Raw genomic sequence first — 16639 nt, 5'->3', positions numbered from 1 at the left:
CCATTGAGATTTTCAGTTTAAGTAATCAAAGGAGACATTTTTTTGCCTACAATCAGATTGAATCTATGGTCTGTGCAGCACTAATTTAGAGAGATCACTTGCTGTAGCCTGAGTCATGCAAAACCCAGGACGTATTCTATAAATTATCTAATGCTACTGTGAATGAAGCAGTTGTGCCACTTCCAGCATCCACAGAGAGAATACCCATTTAACACTGCACTAGAGGATGCAAATTTAAAACAAGCAGCTGCTCTCACAGTTACTTCAGCCAACAGAGAAAGGCTATTCTGCAACTTGTCGGCAGCAACCATGTTGTGATTCAGGTTCTCTCTGTCTTCTCTTCACCATCAAGCCTTTTAACCTGTCCCTGTGACAATAAGTTATTTTTCTGTTTCCTTCAATGTTAAAGTTCAACACTTGGTAGTGCTGCTAGACAGCATGGCAAAAAGGCAACCTCCTTTAAGAGCTGGGAACTGATTTCAGAAAAAGATACTGGGAATGCAGGCTGCTAGACCAGTTTTGGAACTACCTGAACAGAGATGCCAGTTTTGCTCTTGTTTTCAAGCAAGTGTTCATGATCCTGTCCTGAGAGACACTGTAGAAGTTTCTAAAAATACCATGTTGTCAAACAGCCTTTCCCCCTTCCCTTCCAGGCAATCTCTTTAGACTGCCATTTGTCATCAGCCTGCAAAATCACACAAATCAGTCAGCCCAGTCCTACTTAAATGATTCATAAATCCAATTACGTTTGCTTCTTTATATAGTAAGCTGGGCACTAACAGATTCAACCTTCAGGATTAGAGGATGTGTAGGTAGCTGACCTCTGACTCTCAGGAACTGCACAGGAGCTCCATACATATGGTTCAAACATGCAGCTCTACACTAGGGTTGTCACATACATGGCACAGTAATCCTGATCTGGGGGGACTGGACAAGAGACACCTTCCATACTATCTCAACACTTGCTACCATGTGTGGAAGTGAGTCCAAAGGAGGTCAGCAAGATGGTGGGGGCCGAAGCACTGGCCCTGCAAGAGGAGGCTGTGGCAGCTGGGTTTGTTTAGCTTGCAGGAAGGATGGCTTCAGGACACTCTGCAGCAGCCCACTGGTGCTGACAGGAAAAGACTGAAGAGATGAGGCCAGGTTCTTAGCAGTAGTGCAAGGTGGATAAGAGGCACTGGGCCAAAGTTCAAACAGGACAGGTTCAGATGTACATAAAGGGAAACAATTTTCCCCATGAGGACAGACAAACCATGGACCCACTGCAGACAAGTTGTACGGTCTCTGTCCTTGGAGGTTTTCAAACCCAACTGGGTAAAGCCCCAGGCAACTTGTTCTGATCTCACATATGACCTTGTTTTGGGCATGAGGTGGCACAAGAAACCTCCTGAGGTCCATTTCCACCTGAATTATCCTATAATTCCAGAGTTACTGCATGATTCAAGCGCCAGCTTAAAGCAGAACGAGGCAATTATTATCCTGCCCCTTGTTTCCACTTCCAAAGTACAACTTGTGGTTATGCAACATAAAGATTTTGGCATGCAGCTGCAGGGTCTGGTCTGTTGTCTGTCTCTGATGTAGTGGAAGGATGAACAGCTATACACACTTTTCAAGTCTCAAAGCAGCAATACTAAGGCTGTTATTTCAGAAAGCATAGATATCCCCAGAAGAAACACAGGGCCCAACATACACAGCATCCCACACTTTGTACATATTTTTTATGGGACAATCACAGTGTCAAATCCTTTGTCACTTGGGAGGCCATCTATTATGATGTTTTCAAGAGCAGAATATTTTAAATTTTTTAAACCTAGACAGAGAGATTTACTGAGACATCTCAAACTGCTAAAAATTTTAAAATGTAGATAATTATTTAGAGCAAGAGGCAGCACTGTTCTAAGCCAATCATAAACTCAATTCCTAAGTTTGTAAAAAAAATTGAAACATACTGTTAAATGCTGAACAACTAGGAACAGCACTGGACATTACCCGTTATGAAATACAGGGATATATATATATATATATATGTTTGTGGTTTTTAATGTAATGTAATGTATATTTTCCTCACTGTTTTGGACAGTCATCAATTCTACCAGATCTCACACATTACAAGTTTGTTTTGCTTTAAATCAGAAGACTTTTTTAGTTTGCTTTGTTTGTTGTGACTTTCTTTTTGCAAAGAATATGGCAATTAGAAAACAGAGATGTATAGCATATTCATAGGATAAATAAAACAGCATGAGAATATGCATGAGAATATGCAGAGGTGTTTGGTAACAGTTAATAAAAATTATAGTTGTGAGAGAAAAGAAATACAGTCTATTTGTTCTAACCACATTTTCATCTGAGCAATGTTTTAAATGACATTGCAGTTCCTTGAAAATTACACTAGTAATTCCAGCATATGAAATAGTTTGACCTACTGCAAGAGAGCAAAACAGGGTCTTAACAGTGACTCTGCTTGAACACACACACATACTCCCCCATCCCCTCCTCTACAGACTGTGCAAATAGAAACAACTTTACTTAGCATAAGCACTTCAACCTCTACTTTAAGAAGCTACAAAAACTAAAACCATTATTATAAAGAATGAGCACAAGTGTGTACTTTTTTCCCCCCAAGACACCATACAAAAGTGTGTATCAACACTTGAAAGGAATCTCTTCCCCAAACTTTTTCATTTTTAACTGCAGGCACATTCTGTTTGAAGATTCATTTTGCTTACATCTCATTTCCTTCCTCTCTTCTCTATGTTTCTTGACTACTGGCAAGGATGTGAAACAATCCTCTGCTTTTAGCTATTTATCAGCCTTTCCCCACTAGAAGTCAATCTCTGCAACATCAAAGCTTTACCATAGTAATCAACCGTTATGGCTCAAATTAATTAAGACAACACAATAAAGAAAACAAAAATCCCATTCTCATGGAGATCATTTTGCTTAATAAACAAGCAAAAGAATATGCAGATTACAAAAGACATAACATACACAAAGACGTGTTACTTTTTTTCCTGATATAGGGGTTAATTTGAAAAACAAAGCTCCAGACCGCAGTTCTTCAGCCAAGTTAGTTCTTTAGAGCACAAGAACTATGCTTCAAAGCTCTGCCTCTCCCCATCCTATTTATACTGGCAAACCTCCTGCTGACGAGCTTATTAAGAAACAAAGCAGTTCTGCAGCCCTATTCAGAAACAGCAAGGGCCCAGCTAGGGTACTAATGCCCACTTTTGGGTGATGTTTTTCACAAATGACTAAAGTAAGCTGGCAATTAGTCCAAAAGAGAACAGCAAGAACAATAAGGGAGAAAGCAGACGGACACAACCATCCAGTCATTCACTTGCCAGTTCCACAACTCCTAGAAGCCCACAGACAAAGCACCTGGATTCATCTTCTGAGCGATCTTGACCTTGCTGATTAATGGTTCTGGAGTTTCTTTTGCTAAGAGTTAAGCTCACAACTATGCACATTCCCTGATGTAAAGTTGGCATACCCTACCACTGAAGGAAAATGTCAGAGGCTGCTCAAGACCTCAGCTGAGACATTCCTGCATAGCTACATTTCACTGATATTCTTATATCAAATTTTCCCCTGCTCCCAGAAACTAAAGAGGGAAGTAGCTTTGGTTAAGTATGTCACAAATTAGAGTCAATACAGCAGATATGCACATTTTAAAGTAAATTACTAAAGCAGCAATAGCTGCTTCATCTCAAAAATGGAAGTCAATTATAGTTTTGCAAAACATCAGCATAAAAACCTTTCCCTCTCTTAAAATCATCATCTGTTAATCACTTACAAAAACAAGCCAAGCATGTTCGATCGACACATAAAACTAAGGATGCATTTTATAGTCCTTCTGGAAGCACTTGAGAAAAGGTTTCAAAAGCAAGGTTAATATGCCAAAAGGATTATATTTACCTTAATGATGTACTGTAAGAAAATATGCAGCAAAACAACTCTCCCTGTGTGGCTATACTGTTTCCTAGGACTGACTGAGTCACTAAGCAACTCCCATGAATATTACCCTTTGTACTTAAAGTAATTTATTTATCCCCAAGTCCACGCTAAATATTTATATTTGCTGAAGACATCATCATAGATTACATCCATTCTTTACCAATGTTTAGCTAACAGATGAACTAGTACAGGCCTGTGCATTATTATTTGCACAACTTTAGCAGAATATTGACTTCATTGCAGAAACCTCTCCTCATCTGGAAGGCCTGTTGTACATCATCAAGTTCTCAGCAAATGTGCATGTAAAGTTTCTCTGATAATTCAAAAGAACTCGTTTTAATTTCCCTAGTTTAATTTCACTAGATTTAATTACTCCAATAAGTACAACTTTTTGAAACCTTATAAGAACATAGCTAAAAGAATATATACCTTAGCTAGCGTATGACAAGAATACATAATTTTAAACTAATGGCTAGGTCTAACTGATGCAACTTGACTACAGTCTATTACCTTGGGAGGAGTGATGAATTTTGAGTGCCGTTGTCTACCTGCTGTGCTATGCTTTGGGCTTGACGTACAGCTGTGCTCCCAGTCCCACTCACACGGAGATGGCAGGGCAGTAGTTTGCTCCCTGAAAAACAAAGTTTCATTTATGTCACATAAAACCACAAAGGAGTGCTTGTGAAGCCCGGAACACTGAAGTCCTACAGATAAAGAGCGTTTAAAATATATCCCCCTGCTTAGTTTGACATGCTTTAGCTTCTGTGGAAATCACGTGGAAATAGTGCTTTAAAAAAAGGAGATACTCGACAATATTTGCACACAAGCCTGCATGCAAAGCAATCCATACATTTTTGCCAATGAAATAGGGTATTGACAGGCAGCATACTTATAGTTACTTTGTTGCACTGGTCCTCTCCACAAACCATCTGGCTTTTTGTTTCAATTTAGTTTTGGTCTGACTGTTTATCTCGCACAAGACCGTACACAGGAAAGCTAGTACCAGCACAGTATCTTGAGCATAACCTCAGCGGATACATGGGCTCCAATGACATCAGATGGTAACTTAAGAACTTCAGTTGCCAATGATAGAAAGAAAACAATTTCCAGTGTCATCTTCTACTCTCCTTCCCCTGCTCAGTAGGCTACCCCTCTTGAGCACAAGCAGCACATTAGCTTCCATTCAGCATCCCTGTCCTGGGACTCCCCCTCTCCCTGACCCCTTGTCTAGGCCTTGATTACCCTTGGTAGGAAAAGAGAAAATGAATGGTTTCACTAAGATAAAGAAGGAACTTTAGACAGAAGTGGAAACACAAGCTAGTGGTTAGGGTTTGGTGGTGGCTTCTGTTTTGTTTTTAAAAGAAAAACAACATGCAACTAAGTAATTACAGTTCTTCTCTTGAAAACATCTTTCCAAAGCGTTCCATCTTAAAAAAGGATATAGCCAGACTTTCCTAGGAAAGTATATTAGCTATTCTTTCAGCAGGCTTGAGTTTGCTTGCCTGTTTCTGGGCCCCTCCCCCCACAATGTATAGATGTTTTTTCATTTTGGTTAATACTCCATTAGCCATTTCTAGATCACTTAAGAGACATAAGAAAGAGATACTGAAAGAATTCTGCAGAACTTCCCCACTGTCTTAAAGTCTTGCCCAAGTTTTGAGGTGTCTTGCATCTCACATTTTCCTGAGCACAAATATAACGAGGCCGCAGGTTCGAAAAAGCAAAATCAAAATATCTAAATTTTTTTAAAATACATTTTGTTTCAGATTAACTTTTTACAACATGCAGCAATGCATGCACCTGCCAGACAGCACACCTCAAAACTAGAAGGTTATTTTATCCTTTCTCCCCAAGTCTTCCAGCATAAAAGCATTTTCTAAAAGTAAACTACAGTTTTAAATCAAGGCATGATTTCCGAAGTTTCAGAAGAAAAAGATACTTAATATGAGTTTATATGACCACCAAAGAGCAGCACAAGCTATACTGTGCATTCAAAAAAAAAACTTCAGCCTTATTGTTCTAGGCTGTGCACAAAATACTATTCTGGAGGCTGCAGAAAAGTCACACAAGCAAGCTAAACCTAACTACCACTGCTGCCATCATTTTCCCTTTGTCAAACTTCATAAAAATCTATCTGTCACAGAAATATGGAAGTAGAAAAGCTTAACTTTGTAATGTCTTTGATATGAAAATATAAATTAATACCTTAGCAAAATAATGTATCTGCCTTTCCTGCTTTCTTTTGCATAGTAGTCTGGGTTTTTAAGCAGAATTCTTACAACTTTCAAACAATGGCTCTAGCCATCACACTCAAGTGCTATTTTTTATCTTAAGAGATGTTTAAGAAAAATAAAGTGCTTAATTATGCACCTGAATTTGTGCAGTGAGGAGCTGACAAATAAGGACCTCTATACGCTTTATTCAGTATTAGGTTCTGGAATGCATCTCATTATGTTACAATTTTTTCCTTTACACACACTTCTATCACATTTTATTTTCACAAAGAATGTAACAGGGTACCTCTAGAAGTTGAGTGATAAGCTGATCTTAGCAAAGTGCATTATTAATGTGTTTATTCCAGTCATATAGAATAAGCAGTATGTAGCTAAAAAAAGAACAGTGCTTTTTTTGCCAACTCGGTTTACTTTAACTCAATTGCTTGTTACCAACCTTTCATTCCCTGAAAGTTTTAATAAAAACATAAAAGGGATCCCTATTACAGTCCAATGACAACAGCTTTTCTGCTTTTCTGAAACTGCTGGAATGGCAAATCCAAACATAATCCAGATACATCTTAACCAGCTTGAAATTCCAAGTGTGTACAACAATCACTTTAACAAAACCTCTCCCTGAAAGCATGGGGATATCCAAATAAGAATGCTGGAAATAAAAACAAATTTTAACAGTGTATTTTGTACTTAGATACTGACTAATACTCAGTAATAGAGGAAAGACAAAGAGTCACAGTTACAAAAGAAATAGACATTACAGTTAATAAGTTTCCTTTTTAGAGGGCTTGATTCAAGCTGTGACTCTGGCCAGTCTTCTTGAAAAAGAAGAATTCTACAAGAATATATATACAAGAACTTTCCAACACAGCTTCTCAAAATAGCAGGAGAAATCAGGTATTATTTTATCAACACATAAAGAGCAGCTGAAAAAAATCAGAGATTTGCATGTACATAATTTATATGGAACAACCAAAGGAGGCCACTGATCAGCATACTCCGCTGTCCTGAGTCCAAACAGACTGCACTGAGAATCCCTTTTAATGGGCAAGTTTTTAACAAAAAGCCCTACAAGCACTCATTAACATGACACTGGAAATTTAGAACCAACATGAAGAACACTTGTACACAAAACCAGTTCCATTAGTGTAATTTCTAGACTAGTTTTTGTGGTTCTGGTGATAGAGCTAAAAAAAAAAAAAAAAAAAATCATATGGTACTTAGTGATTTATTTGCTTTTACTGCTGCTACCACCATTAAAGAAAGCAAATTTGTGGAAAAATTACAGGATAAATCTGAATTCAGTTACAGCTAAACAGCCACAATTATAATCCAAGTTTTTCTCTGAAGTCTTGCTTACACATAACTATTCCAAACCAATAGAAACATACTAATTGGTCTCGGACAAAAGCCTCTCATATTTTGCACTCCTCTGCAATGTCTGAAACAAGGTGGCAATATTCTATTGTATTACAAAAATACAAGATGCCAGAAGGACTCTGAAGACACCCATCCATCCATGCTACTCATACAGAGGCAGATGGAAGAGAATGACAACTCTGTTTTCCACACAACATACATTTTTGGTGGAAACAGTTACATATACAAGGATTTTTCTAAAGCCTAATACTCAAGTTGTATGGTACAAGAAAGCACTCCGGATGGTTTTTAACAAAAATCAGAAAAACCTTCTTGTAGGGAAACAGTATTCCTAAGTATGATGAACTCCTGCTTCTAAGCAGAGAAGTAAAATTGCCTGCACAGACAAAAGTGATTTTTCTTTTCTCATTTTAGGAACTGCTTCTCTGACAGATAAAAATTAAAATATGGTTATTTTTAAATGAGGAGAGGGGAAACACACATATATATATGCCTGTAAGTAGCAAGCAAAAAATACAAAATAGCTATTTAATTTCTGTTCTGATGAATATACATGTGTTTATTCTTCCTGTTCTTCAGCAAACTCCTCATTTAGAAATAATACCTTCTCCTAGTTATCCCTCCAGCCAAGGACAGGTAGTACACAGAAATCTCTAATGAAACCACTAAGTTCAACAACGACTATTGAAGATACAGAGCTTGGAAGGTACAAAAAAAGATAACCTGTTTTATTAATAACTCTTCTCTTTCTGATAACAAGTTTTAAAAATGCATGATTCAAGGTGAGCACAATTTTTCCCATAGTTACTCACTGATTGCTTTTTAACACTTACCCTGGATGTTGCCACAGATTTGCATGTCTACCCTCAGGAAGCAGCTCCCTCTTGTTAAGGGGAGTAATACCTATTGCTGCTTCTAAAATAGTTATGTATTTCTTGTACCGCATCCTGCCTTTCTCAAGAGTTCCACCACGTTATCATCCAAATGCAGATGCTGCAACTGAAGTCATGCCTCTTCACTGATTTGAAATGCTGCTTTTTAAAACATGCTGCAAGTTTGAAGCATAAAAACAATGCTTTTTTTCCCGCTCTCCCAGGCTAGGATAGTAGAAGAGAGAAACCGAAGAAAAACTCCTACCAGATTCCCCAGAAACGTCATTGTTACGTAATTCGATCTTTGAATAAGACACTAATGAAAATGATTGAAGAGACAATCACAGTTCTAAGCCTGGCCAGATAATGCACACTCTCCAATTGACTAATCCTTTGCTAAATCTCTGCTGCCTATAATCTTTCAACTGCTAATGGAGCACTAGGTAACTTCTCTGTCAAATCCACCCAGGGAATAAAAGAGATCTGCACAGAAAACTTGAGACCATTTTAGCCAGTGACAGCCAAAAATAGCTTTTGCCTTAACTTTTCTCACCAAAAAGCACCAGAGCACCAGAAAGCTTTCTGTGTTAGAAGTGTCACAAGGGATTTAGCTGATCTACTCAGAAAAGGCATAGAGAAATATTTCCTTATGTGGCTTGCACAGAATTAAGAAAGCTAGAGACTCCCATTAGGATACCTACTAGTCATTCAAATGTGCCTCACATGATGCCAGAAGCCACATCCCATATCAGAATTGCTCTAGCCACGACATAAGCAACTGTGCATGCCAAAGACCTCAGGTATGAATTACAAATGTGGAGACAGATGCACATGTTGAAAGTAACAGTGACAGTACTGCAGTTTGACACTGCAGTACTGTCAAACAGCAATATTCAAAGAGATGTACTTGATTGCAAAACTAATCAAGGAAATGTTGATGTGCTGCTTCTTCTAGATAGTAAGAAATGAATGTTTACATATATATCTATATATATATATATATTAAAAATAGTTACATATATCACATAAATACTATGCACTTCAGCAGTAATAGAGATAAAAACACAGAAAGAGATGTGACAGGAAGACTGAAGCCTGGAACCATGACTCTCTCAGTAAACTGTGCATACTACTTATTCCCTAGTATTATTAAGCATGTGTGTATTTCTTTTGGGGTGATATCATATTGCATGTTACTTATTTAGAAACCAAGATGATTTCTTGCGCTGTAAAATATTTAGCTCTTAACAACAATATTTGTATAACTGTTTCCAGATTCTACATTACTTACAATCCTGCATTAGCCATATTTAGTGTACAATATCCAATCACATTTGTAGGTTATGTTAGCACATGCATGCACTGAACTATCTCAAGTAATTACTGAATAGCAATCCACGTGACTGATCTTAGAAGAACAAAATAAAATCAAGCGTATTTTAGATTCAGAGAATAGCACTACAATTGTCAAAGGAACATGCTGATAAGGAGTATGTAGTCTGAAATGTAGTGATTTGTTAAAAAAATTATTAATAAATTAAAACCACATGAATTAAATTAAGCAAAAAAAATTACTTTTCTGTGTGAAAAAAAAAAAAAATCACTCAACTACTACTTTAAACATCTGTATACAAAGCATTAAGAAGCTTAGAAAAGCTGAGTAGTGCTAGGAGCCTGCAAGCACAGCTAACGTCATTAAGCCTGCATACATCCTGACTTCTGGTAGGTTTGGTAGATCTATCGTAAAGGCTGTACTGAGAAAGAAAAGACAAGACAAGAAGTGAGCAGTTTTTGACAATTCCAGTACTTTAGGATCTTTTGACTGTAGAAGTTCATGACAGTTCTATTTTACACAAAAGCAGAAATATTTTTAAATAATCGAGTCTTCCCTCAAAGTTGGTTTCATTAACAACTTCAGTATTACCACACTTTCACCTATGAAGTTCTGTTATTTCTTTCTGTACACCTTTTTCCTTAACACTTCTTTAGTTCTAAACTTTCCCCTTATAGATCAAAGACATAGTTCTTAAAAAAACTTTCCCACAGTAGTTTTCAAAGCCAGTCCTAAGCAGAGTCTAAAAAGCATTAAGTGCAGCTCCGGTCCATCTTTTGTCCCTTTGAGCAAAGCATATTAATTCTGACCAGAAAACGAGCCCCATGACTAGTGCTGCACACAGGGAAGCCAAGCCCACACAATAAGCAAAAGTTACTCCCAAGCACTGCTTTCGGTTAAATCATGTCTGAAACCTCCAAGTACCTAGATGGAGAGAGACTGACTCACAGTTAATCAACTTCCTTCAACTTTATTTGGAAACAGAAATTCAAAGCTGCTAGTACGTGCACTGTAAGTGAAGAATGACTTTTGTGGAGCAAACAAGAAGTCTAAAAAAGACTGTCCTCCATTGTTTCCTGCTGGAGAATTATCATCCACTCCACTTTTTCTGTCTTTGTATTTTTTCAGGAAGAACAGAAACCAAAAGTTTTCTTGGAAAGAAACAGTGCAATTTTCCTAATTGAGAGCACACAAGTGATGCCTCGGAAAGTACAGTACATTTCTGAGAAGGAGAAAGCATCCCGTGGTTGAACAGCTCTGTTTTGACAATGTAAGTTCTCAATGCATTTAGAGCACTTGGTCATGAGACCGAGACTGAACCTTTGACTCTGAAAGATGACGTGCACTGGTGCGTGTATGCCAGCACAGTCATGCAAAACCAGTCCTCCCCATGTCACTGCCCCAATCTTTGTAGGTAACACAGCATTTGCAAACATTCCTCACTATGGCAAGACTCATTTATTAGAAGACAAAATTATGCCCTATATACTTACTGCCATAAATATTTGTTTTATAAATAGATTATCTCATTTTTGAGAAGTCTTCCAAAGTTCACAGAAATACACTGCAATCTGGGATAGAGATCCACAGCCTTTCTACAGCTGATGCCAAAGATCAATTGTCAAATTTAAAAAATTAAATTTTACCCAGCAATTAGAAATTTCATGCCTATTTGAAAATAAACTAGACTGGAAAAATCTCTAACCTCACAGACCTGTAGCTGTTCTAGCATGTGCTCTGTTCCCCCTGTCATTAGGGTGACCAATTCCAAGGCTAGTACAGTGGGATGAAACTGACACCGACACAGTATGACTAAAGTTACACCTTCCATGAGTACGTAAAAACTGTTATTTCAAAAATTAAAGGTGACCAGTCTTGTAACATGAGACTTCCTTTACCTTACAAGGAAGTTCTGGAGGAAGACAAGATTGGTAACTATTCACACACACACACAAATGTTATCACCCAGATTTTTGCTCTAAGTTAAATGCAGCTTCGAAGTAGTCCTATAATAGTAGGTGGTTCCTCAGTTGAGGATTACTGTGTTCCAGGGGCTTTCTAATGCTTTTAAGCATATAGGTTTTATAAAGGTATGGCACATCCCATTTTGTGAGCCGTGGAACTACATTGTGTTAATCACTAAGAAAGATTTCCTGGTTGTCCTTAGAGGACACAGAACCAGGAAAAGGGGGGATTAAGCAATCAAAAAAGTATCATACATTCTATTACTTTGATGCTTCATTCTGAAGAGATCTATTTATAGCTCATGCAAAGTGTTGGGATCACCCAAATTCTGCTGCATAATCCCCAGCACTTGCCTTTAGTCTCACAAAAATCCAGTGCAGGGGGACTAAGCACCTCAGCAGTTACTGCCAGTGATACAGGACAATAGCAAAACACAGATACAGGTTCTCCAGTCCACAGTCATCTTTTTATAAAGGGCAGAATAGTCACTGCCGCTACTTGAAACCAATATTTAGGGCCTAAGATGTTTGCATGTAACAGTCCTGAAGCAATTATAACAGAAAACTCACCTAAAAACCAAATATATGCAGAAAACTTCGTCAGAAAGCTGCAGACAGGCCCCATATTCTTTAAAATAATGTTATACTAAGTATAAATCTTATTGACCATGTCTAAGTGGCACACACATGCTTACTAAATGAAAAACATTTCGAAGTCTCTTAAAGCAGCCTGATGATCTCTCAATTACTATTAATTCACACAAGCAAACCTCCTTTGCCTTTCAGTACCTGATTCTTGCCACGTCAGGACTTCTTGGATCCTGACAAGATCACTGTTTGACAGAGCTGATAGTTAAAGCTTTAGACAACAAATGCTTCACAAATGAAAGATGCAGTTTTGCACATAATAGTTTCTCTTTTATTTTCCGAACTATAGGCGAATCACAGTTCTCAACCTTTAAAATTTTGCAGAACAAAAGAAAAGGTGTTGCAAATGATGCGACCTTGATAATTACCGCCGAAGGTTAAAACAAAGCAGACATTTGCAGCCTCTGCTGGAGCACAGCTGTGGGGCCAAGAGCCCTCGACAATCAGCTGCGGAAACCAACGGAATTTTAGGAACTGAAGCTAGGGAGCAGATAATTCAGAGATTCTCTCTGTTTCAAGTGAATAACGACTAGAAAGAAACAGTGAAGCACTAAAGTTTTCTGATTTGTTATATCACTCTAAGGTAAGTATGTTCAAACAGCATGTACTTTCTCATGCTGGAAAAAAAATGCAAACAGGTTTCAAGTACGGCGTAAGGGCAGAATTGTCAACTAAAGCATCTGCATGCCACTGGTATATCAACCTTGGCACTCCAGGGTGAAAATCTAACGTACCTGGGCTCCAGCACCGCAAACACGGCCGATGCCAAGGCACTTTAACAGGGCAATTAAAGCATCTGTCTTTCTGGAACTGCCTGTCCTTTGTTTCACGGTTCCCTGTTAACTTGAAACTTCCCCTGACCTAGTTAGCCAAAGCCCAAGGCACGGCTGGAATCCACTCGGGATGTGCCAACATAAAGATTTCAGGAATTCTCTGTGCAACAAAGGCAGCCCAAGCCCCCGACAGCGGGCGCGTGGGCTGGCCGGGGGACCCGCCCCCCCAGCGGCCCCCCCGAGAATAACCCGGGTAAACATATACCCCGACTCGCCGGTGACATCTCTCCCACTTTCCACGTAGTATCGCGCTCTCCCAGAAAGTACTTATCACGGAAAAAGTCACCGAGAGCCGTTTAATCCCGTTAGAGAAAAGCCGATCCCCGGCCGAGCCCGGCTGTTCGCGCCGCCCAGGTGCGCGGCGGGCGCGGGACCGGCCTGGGGGGGCCCCGCAGGGGCGCGGCGGGTCCGACGCCGCGGACAAAGGCGGTAGAGCGCGCCTGAGGAGCGCAGGCGAGAGGGCGATAAAACCCAAAGCACACAAAGGAACGAGAAGGAGACGCCGGGCAGCTCGTGGCCGCAGCGCGGCCCCCGGGGCGGGGAGCGAAGGCACCGGCCCCGGGGGACAGGGGGTGCTGGGGGACACCGCACCTGCCCGGGGGGAGGGAACCGGCGGTGAGCGCGGGTTCGGGGCAGGGACATCCCGAGGGGATACTCGCCTGCTCGCGGAGGGCGTCCGGCAGCGGGAGCAAAGGTCCCAGAGGCGCCCCGGCGCTGGGACTGCGCCTTGCCCTGCCCCGCCGCCCCGGAGCGGGCAGCGACTAGGGCGTCGAATCCGAGTGCGGGGCCGAGGCTGGGACAGGGGACGAGGCTGAGGCTGGGTCCGGGTCCGCTGTGGCCGCTCCCGCCGAGTCGGGCGATTTCCTGCGGGGCGCGGGCGGGGGGCGGCGCGGCCACGCCGGGGCGGGCTCCCGCCGCAGGTGCCGGCCTCGCCCCCAGGTGGGGAGGAGAGGGCAAGGATTGGGAGGGCAGGGGACGGCAGGGGAGGGGCGGTGGCGGCCGGACGGGGCGGGCGGCGCGCCCCCTCTTTAGGCGTGCCTCCACCTGCGGCTGCCGCCCCTCCAGTCCAGGGGTGCCTTCGCCCGGCTACCCCGGCCCACGCCCGCACACACCAACACTCGCGGCGGCGGCAGGGGAACAGGAAATACCGGTCGCAGCCCGGTGCTCCGCGCCGCTGAGTCACCGCGGCGAGGCCGCCCCGCCCCCCGGCTTTCCTCTGCCCGTCCCGTCTCCCGGCAGGGGACCCCGGCTCTGTCCCCCAGGTCTGGCCCCGCGCTATGCCCGAGGCACCCCGCGCCGGGCCCAGGCAGCAGAGTGGACCTAGGGGCGGGCACGGCGGAGCCCTGTCGCCGCTGGCAGAGAGCACCGTCACCCAGCCCAGCGCTTGGGTGTGTTTTCCGTTTACATCAGTGTGTTGTTTGGAACTTTGGGATCATTGCCCATCCGAACCTTTCTAACGGGAAGACCTCTGAGCCAGCCCTTAACACCACAGCGCAGTGTTCCACGTACGCCTCTTAACCTGCTTTTCCCTGCCCTTTATCACAGAATGGCTGCGGCCACTTTATTGAGCTAGGGAGAGCTCTGTTCACATCACCACTCTCAGCTGAAATGCCCAGAATTAGCAAAAGGCAGAGTAGCTCCATTTCCAGGCCGGAACACCTCGCGTCTCTCTGCAAGTCCACCAATACCATTCCCCTAAACTGCAACATACCATGACAGAAATCCACTCCAGGCTGGCATTCCACAGGTATCAGCTTTCGGCATCACTGCTGTCCTGCAGCTGAGATGAGAAAGGCAAGGCCAAACAGCCCTGGCAGGATTCTTTGGAGTCATATTTCTTTTGCATTGTAAAGCACTAAATGTCACCAGGAATTCCTTATCTGCTGTCTTATCTGGTGGACAGTTAAACCCCTTGCAAGCCCCTCTAAAATTAAACAGCACACTCCCACCCATATCAGGCCTGCGGAACAAGGTCTACTTAAAGTTTTATGGTTTGTTGCTATTTGCAGGTGAGAAATATACTAGATTCCCACTGCATTTCTAATTCAGATAAATTTCTTCCTCAATAGGTACAGTTCACGCACTGTATCTCATCTTATCTTTACTTACAGAAAGTAAGATAAGAAAGGCTAACAGTATTCTTCATTAAGGGGCTGGACTTTGGAAGGAGGCCCTGAAAGAACCTATTTTGTTAGAGCAAATATGAAACTGCGTTCAGATATTGTATGGAAAGGCCTGCTTCTAGCTATTGTTAATAATTAACATGCATGAGCATACACTAGCCTTCAAGTACCTATTTCAGTCTAAAAGCCCCGACAGCAAAAAGTCAGTGAGGAAAAAAAAAAAATACTAATTCAGGGCTAATTTATAAACTTGGTGTTTTCAGTCACCTACAGACTAAATCTATGATCAGCATGTAATGCAATATTGCTTTCAGGCAGAATCAAGGCACAGGAAATGGAAATTTAGTTTAACTTCCAGGTATGTGTCAGATTACTTGGTTTACACTGTGGTGAATGCCTTTTTCCTTAATGAATGTTTTAAAACTTCATCTGTTAGTTCTCAAAATCTTTTGTGACAGTGTCCTTAGGATGTCTGGTTAATGCTCCTAAAATGCTGTTAAGAGGAGTAAGACTATGGACACATTAAATATATAACTGATTTCTTTTAGTAGAGAACATTGATGGCTAGCAGAAGAGCCTACATCTGGAAAGTAACAATGCTTGCAAACTTATTCACTGTGATCACTTTGCATAATTACGACGACACAAATAATTTTTAAATCAATTCAGCAAACTGGAGAGGGCAGCAACATTATATGCCTTATTTTAAACATCTATTGTTTTCTAATCTAAACTTGTCTGTCTTTCCTTAACCTGAATTCAAAAAAAAAAAAAAAAAAAAAAAAAAGTTTGCAGTTAGGAACTCTTTTGAATACTTCAATTGTTCATGGCTCTGTTTATCCTATCAGCAGCAAAGCAATCTCCACTGGTCACCTCCCTCAGTAAAAGGCATGAATACTGTCTTTGTTCTACAACTGCCAGAAGTACAATTTACATAAAAGACAGTTTGGAAGAGAGATGGATGTAACTCCACACAATTTTTTCTTATCTTTATACAGAATTTAAAAAAAAAAAATCTCAATAGGAAAATGGAGTGGAACATGTTTGATTGGTTACAGCTATATACAGTGGTATGGAATAAATTTAAAACACCATTCTCTAAAGGGCCACACGGAACACTTTGCCCCACCTCTCCTTGCCCTGCCAATGACATCAGCTGTTGGACAAAGCTAATTTCTTCCTGATAGACTTTGCTTCTGCCCCTCCCATGCTTCCTTTACTATTTTGAATGTTCATCCAGGTTTTCTGGCAAGCCTCTGCCTTCCTTCCCAAGGCTTCCATGTATTACAGAGCTGGTTAGCACA

At 41.1% G+C, this 16639-nt stretch overlaps 1 protein-coding gene across 1 annotated transcript in view; it reads right to left on the bottom strand.

Moving 5' to 3' along the window:
- TJP2 (tight junction protein 2) overlaps window positions 1-14096 on the bottom strand; it is a 60355-nt gene extending 46259 nt beyond the window's left edge. Inside the window, exons 1-2 of the mRNA XM_059836602.1 lie at window positions 13868-14096; window positions 4465-4581 (exon numbers count right to left, since the gene is read on the bottom strand). The gene's annotated coding sequence lies outside the window, so the exon portion shown is untranslated. The remainder of the gene's footprint in view (window positions 1-4464; window positions 4582-13867) is intronic.
- Window positions 14097-16639: the final 2543 nt, after the last annotated feature.

Source organism: Haemorhous mexicanus, chromosome Z (genome assembly GCF_027477595.1).
Source record: "Haemorhous mexicanus isolate bHaeMex1 chromosome Z, bHaeMex1.pri, whole genome shotgun sequence".
NCBI lineage: Eukaryota > Metazoa > Chordata > Aves > Passeriformes > Fringillidae > Haemorhous > Haemorhous mexicanus.
This window is presented reverse-complemented; position numbering and strand designations above follow the sequence as displayed.